Source organism: Eptesicus fuscus, chromosome 4 (genome assembly GCF_027574615.1).
Source record: "Eptesicus fuscus isolate TK198812 chromosome 4, DD_ASM_mEF_20220401, whole genome shotgun sequence".
Lineage (NCBI taxonomy): Eukaryota > Metazoa > Chordata > Mammalia > Chiroptera > Vespertilionidae > Eptesicus > Eptesicus fuscus.
This window is the reverse complement of record NC_072476.1, coordinates 64,103,674-64,116,446: the sequence shown is the minus strand read 5'-3', so window position 1 is coordinate 64,116,446 and position 12,773 is coordinate 64,103,674. Positions and strand designations below refer to the sequence as shown.

Genomic DNA, 12,773 nt, shown 5'->3' with positions numbered 1-12,773 from the left:
TTATGTAGCACAAGTGTTGCTGCACAGATATTTCCCCATTTTTGTCACTTTCTGAGATTTCATAGACTCAAAATATACCGCACACAGAGTTGAGAAATAAAACCACAAAATATAATACAATAAAGAGAAGAAAGTTTTGAAATATAATGTGAACATATGCCGTGTAGTTATTTAGCTTGGTTTTTTATAAAATAAATGTAAATAAAATAAATCACTTATCAGGAAGATATGGTGTAATGTTATGCAATTTTTGATTTGATAATGTGAGGACTAAGGAGGAAATTCATAGAAATCTGAACAATATAAAACACGATGCTTTTTCAATTTCAATTTTGAATCATTAGTGCTTTTCCCTATTAGAATCAACCATTTCCCTCAAATGTTGAAAACTGAATATGTTGACAAAGAATAAAAGAGGCAAGATGAAGTAAAGTTCATGTTATTTATATTTCATGCATTTAATGTTAATGTGTTTGGATTCTGAAAAGTTAATATAGGTGATTGCATACTTTTAAAGTCTGAACAGCTTAGGAAAGATGGAAAATTGACTTTTTAGTATACAGTGCTCATTTTTTATTTAACTGAAGGAACAAATTAATATTTAATAAAAGTTACATATTTAATATTGTCTTTCACTATATCCCACACACATACACAGCAATCGGAATATAAATAGCATAATTAATGAAGAAGTAAAATACTGTCTTTAGTAAGAAGACTGCAAAATGTGCCATAGATACTCCAAAGTTGCGTGAAGTACATTACTAAAAAACAGTAGATTTTCATAAAGTTTAGCAAAATTTAAAGCAAAGATAACTGCCAACTATTGTCTCCTTAACTTGACTGGGAGACCATATTTTAATCAAACATTGAATTTAAAGTTACCTTTGACCAAAAAAACTTTTAGAATTGAGTTAGTAGTCTAATATACAGCCAAATGTACTTTCCTGCAAATAGAAGGAGGTATTTTAGAGATTTTGCCCCCTTGAGATAAGATATGAGATACGTACATTTCATTTTACCTGTCAAGTTCTGAAGCACTTTCTTTAGAGCTACTTCTTTTAACTTAATAATTTCATGCATATATTGGAAGAGTGTAATGTGGTTTTCTAATTGCATTATATTTAACCAAAACTGATGGAGAAATAAAAATACGGCTTCTACCATATTGGTACATACAGAACATTTTCAAAGACTAACCAAAACTGACATTATTTTAAAAATTAAATAAGATACTTGAGTTTTAAGTTGAAGATTGTTAATCTATTTAGAGCAAAATTAATATTCAATTTGGAGGTTAAACGGGGTTCACAGGTGGTCACATTTCCATGTCTTACCAATTCTCTGGGGAGCCAACTTATTATACCCTACATAAACATCTTTACTCTGCAACCACAATTCCATTGCAAGGTGCCAGTGAAAAAGAGGCTGGTCACTCTTTTTGACTGGTATAATGAGGTGGCTGGAGTTCCCTTTATAGCACTTAGAAAATATATGCAGTCACTAGCCATTTCACAAGACAGTTACTGTTCGAGTTAGTTTCAGATTCACAATAGTAAAACCCACTTTGTGTCAAAGCAGTTCTTCACTGAGGACCGGTTAAAGAACTGGCAGAGAGCCCAATTCCAGTTATTATACTGTCAGCATTTACATATAAAGGTATTTTATACAAAAGACACACATTTCTAAATTGTGAGGAAAAAGAGCCCCTCCCCCCCCCCCCCCCCCCGCAAAAAAAAATTAACTACTGGAGCTAGGGTAGTCAGAAATGTTTGAGATATAACATTTCCTTTGAGAATTACTAGCCATATTCTGGGAAGGAGATAACATTAGTATTAAATTTAAATACTTGCATAATATTTAATACCATAAACAATGTGATATATATATATATATATATATATATATATATATATATCCTTTATGCCAAACTTTATCAATGAGTTTGCTAACTTTCATCCAAAGTCCAAACAGAAGGCAATTTAAGAGACTTGACATTGTTTGTTTTAAAACAGCTATTTATTTGACTTGACCTAAGTAGCAATGCATATACTGAAATACCAATACGAATTGTGAAATGTATAGATTACCATAGCCAGGGTGTTACATTTGTCCACACCAATTAAGAAATCCTCTATCAAGCCAGCACTTTGGCAAGGAGAAGGGGATGCACAAAGGTATACCCTGACAGACAGCCATGCTTTAGTTCCAACTAATCCCAAGAATTAGCAGCTCAAGAGCATAACCCAGAGCAAATCAGTCTTGGGGAGATTCAGAGGAGCATCTCTCCACAGTGAACTCAAGGCAAAAATCTTAAGGCATGTACTTCAAGGTCACAGAACATTCTATGAAATATTATAATCTACCAGTCTCCACATGCTCCACCACATCAAACATGCTAATGACGCGAACTAACTTCATGAAACTTTAAACACAATGATGTGACAAGAACGAGTCAGGAGTGATTCCAATAACTGATGGCAAACGGATAAGACTATCTAAAAAGTTACTTTTAGCAACAGACAAGGAAATCATGGAATCTAACGAAGAGAATGGACAACAACCCTCAACTTCAGCCTCCGAAAAAAGGCACAGGGATAGATAGACCCGGTGCTGTGGAATATACTGATGCAGATTTCAGAAACAATACCCAGGCTATTTCTATTTTCCTCGAGAAACGTCAGAGGTACTCACATGAAGGAAGACCAGATCAGATTAGTCCTTGGGATATTTTCCTTTCTTAAGAGAGGGAGAGAGAAAAAAAAACAAAAAACACACAACAATAATCTTTACTTCGTCCAGCCTTGAAGTGCTTCTCCACCTGATTCAAACATGCAGCCACGGCGACCCACACAGAATCTTCAAAGTCAATCCAATAGCAGCCCGAAGATGTCTGGGTGTACGCGTGTGCTCAAGTGTCTGTGACTGCGAGCAAAGCAGGCAGAGAGCTGGAGACGAGGTGTGTGAGTGTGAACGCGCGCGGAGGGGGCGCGCGCGGGGGAGGCGCGCGCGGGGACGCGCATTCGCGCGCGCCGAGGCCTCTCGGAAGAGGAGGTGGTGGAGGAGGAGGAGGAAGAGGAGGAAGAGGAGGAGGGAGGAGGAGGAGGGGAAAGTGGCTCTCAGCGGCCGGTGGATTAAAAGTAACCAGACTCGTCCAGAAAACTGCGTCCAGGAAGGAAGTGACAGAAGACGAATGGGAAAAGGAGAGCTGCTCACTGCCTTTGAAACGTCGCGTAAAAAAGGCGGGGGGGGCAGGGGGAGTGGTGGAAGGATATTGGGAGGGGAGGCGGGGGTGGCCGGGAAAACGGGTGCACACGGGCTCGGGGCTCTTAAGCAGCTCGAACCACAGTGCCTCTTGCCTTCTTTTTCCCCCTTTATTTTGTCCTTGCCTTTGCCTTCCCCCCGCGCCGCGTTTCCTCTTAGTCCCTCTCTCCCTCACAATCCCAAACCGTTTGACTCTCTCCTCGCGAGCTGGAGAAATCATCAGTTTCACTCTTGCAAAAGGGGGGCGGGACTAGACCTCAGAGCATTTTAATAAAACAAACATACAGCAGTTCGCTCCTCACCCCTCCAAGCCTCAACTAGATTGATAAATTACTCCACCACACTACTTTAATTATGTATATGGTATGCAGAATAAATCACTGAACATCAGTACCTCAATCAAGCACTTTTAAATGATAATTGCATCTCGGTGAATCAATCTTCCCATGCCTGACATTTTGCTAATTTTAGTTTTACGGTGGGGTAACGGCACATGCCGCACGCAAACCTAATGACAATTCTTTATTGCGCGAAACGAAGGCAACACCGCGAGCGGCGGCTCCCGGCGCTCTGCCCGCGCCGCCGCCGCCGAGGACCCTCGGAGAACCGAGTCTCCGGCTGCCGCACGCTCGCTCCCCGGGGACGCGGCGAGCCAGCCAGCCAGCAGGAAAGTCCTCCTAAAGTCGGGATCTTTCCTCTGACCAATAGGAGCGCGACCCTAATGGTTGGTCTTGTGACTTTTCTCCCGTCGGGAGACGCGTGAACCACTTCTTTCTCCCAGCGTTGGAGCGCGCCTCCGTTCCTTACCGTAGACGCCGCGGTCCAGGATGTCTGCAGCGCCCGATTCCAGCGCGCTTTTCCTGCAACGCCCAGAAGACGCGGTTTTCGGCCCGGAGCGGCTGGAGGGCTAGAGGGTTAAGCCTAAATGCTTCTCAAGTGTTAGGCATGTAGGAAATAATGAAAGAATTACCAGTATTTGAAATCTCGACCTCATCACGGGGCCGTGAACTTTCTAATCAGTTTGGAAATATGTACAGAGGCGGCAGCTTCCTCGGATATTTCCCCCCCCCCCCCCCCCCTCCCTCCTCCCACGCTATCATCTCTTCTACACCTTACTGGATTTTCTCCAGGGCATTTCACATGTAAACCAGACTAACTTTCCCAAATGCATTCAGCTTCCCTATCCGATAGCTGATGACTTCACTTATCCTGAAGAGTTTCAGCTGCACAGGAAGCTGACCTAGAGACTGACAAGGAATATATTCCTCACGTTGAAGTTTAAAAAAGTAAGTTAATATGAAAGATTTAGGAAAGGTTAGTAGGGATTGGGCACCTCCCTTCCCTTGCCAAATCACACCACACCCAGGAAAGCCAAAGATAAAATACACCAACTAGTACACACACCTTGAAATGACAAGATTGCATGCCCGTAGAACTGTAGGTTATGTAAAATGTTCCAATCAAATTAAAATATTTTAAAAGGTAGAAGGGAAAATACATGGGGAAAATAAACACATGGAACATTCAAGAGTATACAATAGGGATATACTGAAATACCTAGCTAACTAAAGATTTTTCCTCACTTTGAAAAAATCCTTTCAGCACTGTGTTTAGCCCAATGACTAGTTGCATTTCCTGTCAAGTTCTGCACTATGCCATGGGGGAGGACAGTGTGATTCCAAAAGCCTCCAGCTTCATTGTTGAGGTGTTTGATGTAAGGTTTCTCAGAAGAGTGGGCTCAACATTTAGGTGTCTGCCCCAAGGCTTCACTTGAAAGGGGAAGGCTGATTTTGCAGGCAAGTAGGACTAGGTCTGAACCATCCTCAGGACTCTGGCTCAGCACCATTGTGACTATCAGCACAGCTGAAATGAAACTCTTGCTTTTATTATAGGAAGGCATGGCAAACTGTCACAAAGCAACAACCATCTGAGATCGTATTGTTTCTTGCAGACTGGTATCTACAATATATTGGTTTGCCTGTTAGTTTTTCATCCAGTGAGTTTGCTACTACTCTGTATTCATTTTAATAATATGGCAGAGGTCATCTGTATTAGGTTTTCATTTAAGGTACAACTTCTAAAAAATACAAAAAATGTAAAGGTGCACAGACATTTTGAATATTAAGATATGTCTATATATGGTGGTAAAAAGGAAATTTCATGTTTTCCAGATTCACAAACATCCTGACAAAGCAAACCATTTGCAGGAACATCTAAGTTTATTGCCACAATGCCTGAAATTAATGTAATGAATCCTTAACAGTCTATTTTACATGAGCAAATAGACATAGGCAATTCATGACTTTCAACCATGCTATTTATGATGGGTCATATACATATTTAACATAGTACACTTCAGTTTTATATTGTTTTCCTTCAAAGAGAAAATATCTTGCTCCTTAATATTTTTAAGAATCATTTCATAATAAACATTTTAACAAACCCATAATTATCAATGATAGTACAAGCATTCAAAAGTATATATAACCTCACATGGTGGATAACTTGAAATTAATTTGGATCTGGAATGTATTACAATTGGCCTTTTAAAATATAAGTTATTCCCCTCAACAGATTTACCTTAATTATGTGTGATCCTAACTTAATATTAGCACTAGTTTCTTTCCCATGAGCTTTTATAGTTGAATCAGAGCAAAAGAGGTTGTATAGAAATATACAATAGAGTCATCTGGGATTTAAAATTATTCATTGGTAATCTACAAAGTGGTTAATCCAAAATGTGTTTTGTATTCTTCTTTAAATACTTCAGGATTTTTTTTTTTTTTTTAACCAAAATCATCCTTATCCTTGCCACCTAATGGCACTTGGCTAGGATCAGAATCTTTTCTGGTGTATGGAGAAGCTGGTATTAGGTATTAGGAGGCCTGGATTCTCTGGTTCAAGATTGGTGCCTAATTAATGAGTGTGTCTTTTCTGGGGTTCAGTTTGCTTATGTGGTAAATGAATTTTCCAGTCTCTTCCAGTTCTATGATTGCAAAGTAGGAAATTCATATACCCTTTAAAGCCAATTGGAAACTTGTGGCCTATCCTGTTAAGTAAAAGGTGATACTTCCTTTAAGAAAAAATGGTGTCTGGAATTGATGTACTATTTAAACCAGCTTTCCTCTCCCCACCCCCCACCCCCCATCACCAAATATTTCCTTCATTAAATAATTATCACGGCCTTTATTATACATCAAATATATTAACTTGTTTTTCCCACAAAAGAATTGTTTAGCAATATATTTAATTAAAATGCCACAGAAGTTAGAGAGAGCATGATGCTCAGGATTTTAACTCTAGAAAAAGCTAATTTCTAATTTCTGTTCAGGTTGCAAACCATTTTACCCCACCCTGCTCTTTACCACTTCCCTGCATTAAATCAGCAGTCTACTAACACCTTGTGCCCGGGGTCTGCCTGCCTTTAAGCGTGGCCCATGCTGGGCGTAGCTCTTGTAGTGAGCTTAAAAATGTATTTTAAAGTAAGCTGGTCAGTTGCCACAGCAACCCACCCTCAAATGAAGAAAGGCTGTAGATTAATCTACCCCTCAAGATTATTCAGTTATATAGAATACTATATAGTATTTAACTGTGCAGAATACTTCCAGCACAAACATGATAATTTAATACAGAAGTGCAGAAAAATATTAAAGGTAGTAAGATACAAATTCCAAAAGCACTAAAATGCTATTTACTTTATAGTTAGAGATGACACACGTGACTTTCTCTGAAATGGATTAATTGTAAAAGAGACTTGTGAAGATAAGCCCTAAAAGGGGACATGAGCTTTAAGCAAAATGTCATGGTATTGCTTATAATATAAAGCATAAAATGGTTATATAACTCTTTATCACTTTTAGATACATCTGTATCATAAATACCTGAAGACAAAGAGTTTGGCAGTTTTACCTCTATGACTTAACTTTGTGGGGGATGATATAACAACTGTTAAGCACTCACCACGTACACATCCAGTCATTTGCCTTCCATTCTTTACTTCATCTCTTCATAGAAGTTACTTCACAGTTTGCAACTCTTCTTTGGCACCTTAAAATGTGTAAGAACAACAAGGTATATAGTTAAAAAAATTTTAAGAATGTGATATTAAAGTACATTTGGATAAATTTATTTCTAAAGCCTAATCTGTAGAACATTAATGTTAATTCTAGTATTAAACCAAATGAATGTGTATTAACATAAAGTGATGAAAATTATCAAATAATACTTATAACCTGAAATATATGCAGTGCCAAATATCTAAATTTCAAAAATTCTTTTGGTACAGCTTTTTCGAGTGCACGGTATACATCACATGGACTGCTTGTGATTGAGAATCTGCAACATACAAAGGATTTGTCAGTCCAAGCCAAGGTTTAATCATATCTTTTATCTCATCTCTAAAGATCCTACATTTATTTTAATTTTATAACTGATGAAGAATTACAAGGAAGACAGTCAAATCCATAATATCCCAAGCTAATAAAATTTGAAGTTGCAACTGAAGTTGCTGAAAGGGCTTGGTTTATACGTTGCCTAAAGGCCAATTTTAAATACTTTGGGATCAGTGATGTAGATTCAGTACCCTTTCTGAATTCTATTACGAAGAATGCCTTTTCCTTCCAGGCGCTGTTTAACTGCATGAGCACAAATGCCCCTACGACCTAATCTGTTTGAAACTAGCTATCTTTGACTTTGAGGACACAAATGAACTTTTTTCCCTTGGTTTCAGAATGGGTCTAGTCCTCCCAACCTTGAGACATATCAGACCATGATGGTCAATATCCATCCTCTCATTTGTATTTGCCAGAAGACGTTTCACAGTGAAGTCATTAAGATTTATGAAGTCTCTATATTTGGTCTGACATCCTTAAGATTTATTTTTATTTTTTTAAGTTGCTTCAGAGTCAAGGAGAAATGAAGAATTTTGGACACTTTTATTTCAGGGGTGTTAGCTGAGTTTAAATCATTTAGGCTCAGGCCCACAGTGAGTTAGACTCAACTTGGTGATGGGTGAATTCTCTTTTTCCCAGCTCTGTTTGGTTTTACAGTCTATTAAGTGGGGAATCATTATACACATCTCCCTGGGCCTTTCCGCCTTATAGAAATGCAATCTTCATGAAGCAATGTCTGAAAGATATGTTAAGGTTTTTAAAAATGCCACCACAAATTATGATACATTTCTTCCTTTTCCTGGATCAGTATGCCCAAATAAGGCTTGATCTGTAATTTGCTCGAGAATGTGTGGCTGATTAAAAAGTTATCCATATGCATGGCTAAATTTAATGGACTTTACCTTTACTTATAAAATGGTTAAATGTTCATCGGGACATTGATTCTATTTCTTGAAATATCACAGAAACCTTCAATTCAAAGGACGGATTTTCATACTTCCTCTTTTAACCCTTTCTTCTAGATACCTCTCTATGTGTGTGCCTTTTAATTTTGAAAGCTCTTTCTCCGGGATGGGGCAGCAAGGGGGGAAGGATGGGGGTCAAAAAACTGCTCTTGCGTTTTGTGTCCACTTCTTTGTCTGGAAAGCAGAGGACTGGGATTCAGTCCCGACGGCCTCTTAAAGACCCAGACGGGGGACGCCTCTGGTTTCAGCAGCTCACTCCGCTAAGTTATTGATTGCAGGCAACAACAATCCCTCCGGATGACTTGTGTGGAAAGGGAATCCGCGCTGGCTGGGTGGTCAGCAGAGGCGCAACAGTCACAACACTACGCAATCATTACGGGCCCTCCCCTCCATACTGCCCTCAGCACCTATACACTCCTCCCTCTGCCCAGCTCCACTTCCCTTGCCCCTTCTCCCTACTTTTCTCCGGGCGGACGGAGTTGAGGGGTGGGGGCTCCTCCAGAGAGTGGGTCTAGAGCTTGGGAGGGGTGAGCGCGCCACGTGCATGCGCTCCGGGCGAGGAGCAGGCGGGTCTGGGACCCTTCCGGGCGTTCTCTGGGCCCAGGCGCACTTACAGGGGTTGCTGTCTTGGCGGCGGGTGTGTCCGGAGGGCGGATTTCACAGTTTGGGGAAACGCGGCCGTGGTTTGGTGGAGAGGCCGCGTGGTAGGTTCTGGGGAATGGAGGAGGGCGCAATGGTGGTGTTTGGGCTTTGGAGGCGGGCGGTGTGGGTGTCAAGGGAGCCGCCCTACCGGTCTGGTTTGGGGAGCTTGGGGATATTTCCCCTACGTCGGCGAGAGACGACTCCAAAGAGCCAGGGATGAGCCCCGAACTACGCAGACGGTGAACTCGCCCACGCACCCAGCACAAAGCGCTGGCCCGCCGTCCTCGCGGGCGGCACCGGCTGCTGGCGGTGCTCCGAGCGTCTGGCGAGCCTGGGACCCGGGGAGCGGCGCGCAGGTCCTGCTGTGCGCGTGCCCGCCCTCCCCGCCTTCAACCCAGTCCTGCACCAGCGAGCCTGGTTTGTCCCCTGACGGACCAATAGGAAAGGGCGGGGTCCCGGAGCCGGATTTTGTAGCCCAAACTCTCAGGGTCTTCAGGATTATTTAAAAAAACTAACAGCCAACTGCTGGCTCTAGTAGTTAAGTTGCCTGGGTGGATTTGTGCGCACTTGGCTAGGGAAAGGCCACAAACTCAAGGAGAAATGGGATGCTAGGGAGAACCCACCCTCACCCCCAACTTCATTTCCCCTCCCACTCCCCTTTATGTTTTAGCACGCGAGAACTGTGCCGGGAGCTCTTGCAAAAATGCCATCCCAGCCTGCGCTGTTCTTTGATCTGTGTGTGGAGCGGTTCCAAGGGCACCAAGCATGGTGGCAAGATCAGTGCTCCAGAGGCATCCTCTGCCGAATAAATCAAAGGAGTAAAATGTTTATAATCGTCCTGTTCTTAAAGCTATGAGCTGTTACCAATTGTAGCCTAGAGCCACATGTAGCTTTTAAAATTTAAATGATTAAAATTAAATAATTTTTGCAATTCAGTTTCTGAGTTACATTAGCCACCTATCAAGTGCTCAATAGCTACAGGTGGCTAATGCCTACCTTATCTGACAGCAATGTTGACCTCTCCATCTTTGCATAAAGTTCTATTGGAATGTGCTGCTACAGCCCTTTAATTGCATTCTCTCTCTCTCTCTCTCTCTCTCTCTCTCTCTCTCAGAAAGAACCTGCTTTATGGTAACAGTCACATTTTAGGACACTTTTGTCATTTGCATTTCTTGGCACTAATGTGAAAAGTTTTAAAGTCAGAATTTCAGTACCTTCCTGCTGAAAGAGATACTAGGAAACACTTAACACAAGCACCTAGTTTTCACAGGGGAGAGAAGTTGGGCCCATACATTTGGAAATACAATAAAGTCACCTGACAGAGTCTAGTATACTTTGTGCTAGACCAGGGCACATTGCCAGGGGTTGGCTAGGCAAATGAACTCTAAGAAGGGTGACCTGGTAGAAGATTTTAGATAGGAGTACCCATTTACAAGAGAAAATACTTCTTAGCATTCCTCTAGGAAGAAATTCCATTTGGAATCCCATTTGGTGGTGTCATAGAATCACATAATGCCTTTTTAAAGAGACCAGTTGGGATAAGTGTATGCCTATTTATACTTACGAAATTCTGAGGAAATGGAAGTACTTTTTTAAAGAGCTAGAAAGCACTCTTAAGGTCAGGGATGTGAGGTGTTACATAAGATGAGAATTGTCAGCAAAACATAATCTTCTAATTCTATGAAGATAGTATCAGATACATTGATTATGCCTTAGACTGATATCGCTAGGGTGAAATTTGACCAGAAATGTTAATAACACGAACAAAGCTTAATTATGAATTACAGTATCTGAGACATGAAAGGCAACAGAATACATCTTAAAGATTTAGAGATAAAACATTAACTTTCTAACTTCAATGTTCTGTTTGGGTGGTTGTTTTTTGCTATGATTATCCCCTATATATATATATATTTAATATAAACTATGTTTTTTTTAGTATATTTTATTGATTTTTTACAGAGAGGAAGGGAGAGGGATAGAGAGTTAGAAACATCGATGAGAGAGAAACATCGATCAGCTGCCTCCTGCACACCCCCTACTGGGGATGTGCCCGCAACCAAGGTACATGCCCTTGACTGAAATCAAACCTGGGACCCTTCAGTCCGCAGGCCAACACTCTATCCACTGAGCCAAACCGGTTAGGGCTCCCCTATATTTCCTATTTGGGGGTGAAATTTTGGCATTAATTCTGGCTAATTATGGCAATTAGCTTTGAAGTTAACCCTTAAAGTGTTCAGATAAGTGGACTCATGAATAATAAATAATTTTAAAATAATAACTGTAAAACATTCTTTTTAAGCTTGGAGTTCCCCTGAACTGAAGCATATTTGAATTATTGTCTTTATTCTTATTATTAACATTTCATGTGGTTCAAGATAGACAGGGTTCTTTCCATTCTCCCTGAAATCTAACAACCTAAGAGAAAATCATTTAGTTCTTCAAGTGCTTGCAGACTTGCTAGAAGGCCTCAATCTCTCCTAGACTGACTATTGAAAAGGCTGGTTTTACCTGGAAAGAGGCTATGTGGCCAAAAACCAGTTGGCTCTAACATGTGGTAACTGTATGATTACACACAAGTTACTGATCCTTCCTTTGACTCAGTTTCCTCATCTATAAAATGGAACATAAAGTACTACCCACAAACCATTGTTATGAGACTTAAACCAGCTACTCAATGTAGGCACAGGTCTGGGAAAGTTTTAAACTGCAGTAGAAGTCAGTCATTCTATTCTCATGCAAAGAAATTCTAGTTCTATATCATTAAGTTCCATATTCACCAAAACTGGACCTGTCAGAACAGAAAAAGTTGGAGAAGTAGGTTGTTAGATGTATGGGAATTGGTTCAGGAGAACTGTTCGTTTCACCTTTAAGAGGTGGAGATCTCTTCAATCCTAAAGGTCCCTGATTGTCTCATTTCCCTTTCACAGGCATGGTGCCTTCAGGACGCTTTCAGGCGTGCTCTTCTCTCTCTCTCTCTCTCTCTCTCTCTCTCTCTCTCTCTCTCTCTCTCTCTCTCTCTCTCTCTCTCCTTGTTAGCTGCTTGGTTTTTGAAAAGGCACTGGAAACTCCAAGTCCATCCTTTTTTCACCCTGGTTGACCTTTGGAATGCTGTTGTCAGCCAAGAAGACATTGATATCTTCAGTCTCCTGCTAACTTGAATTCTTTAGGGCAGAGCCTGCTCAGATTATCTCCTGATGTCATTCCAAATGTCTGATGGCCATCTATGGCAACGGGCGACAGTGGCCTGCTGGGAAGGGAGAGTCCACGGAGTGCCTACGAGAGCATTCCGTGTGAGAGGGACCTGGAAGTAGTCATCTGTTGGACACATGATGAACATTACAGCTATGTCTAGGGACTGTTTGCCACTTTTTGAAAAACAGAGAGCATAGATATTTTGCTTTTTTGGTTTAAATAAAATCCCATTTGGAATGTGTAGGAATCCTCTATCTGGTATTCATGCTAACGATCCTCATTAGGAATACTAAGTTACAACCAAGGAGTCTAGCAA

General features: G+C 40.9%; 1 protein-coding gene across 14 annotated transcripts in view; it reads right to left on the bottom strand.

The window, feature by feature from the left end:
- Positions 1-12,773, bottom strand: part of MEF2C (myocyte enhancer factor 2C) — a 163,015-nt gene that overhangs the window by 137,392 nt on the left and 12,850 nt on the right. For 7 of the 14 annotated variants that reach the window (XM_054715072.1, XM_054715084.1, XM_054715071.1 and 4 more), the window contains one exon: positions 7,225-7,311. The gene's annotated coding sequence lies outside the window, so the exon portion shown is untranslated. The other 7 variants (XM_054715078.1, XM_054715081.1, XM_054715075.1 and 4 more) reach the window with 4 other exon arrangements.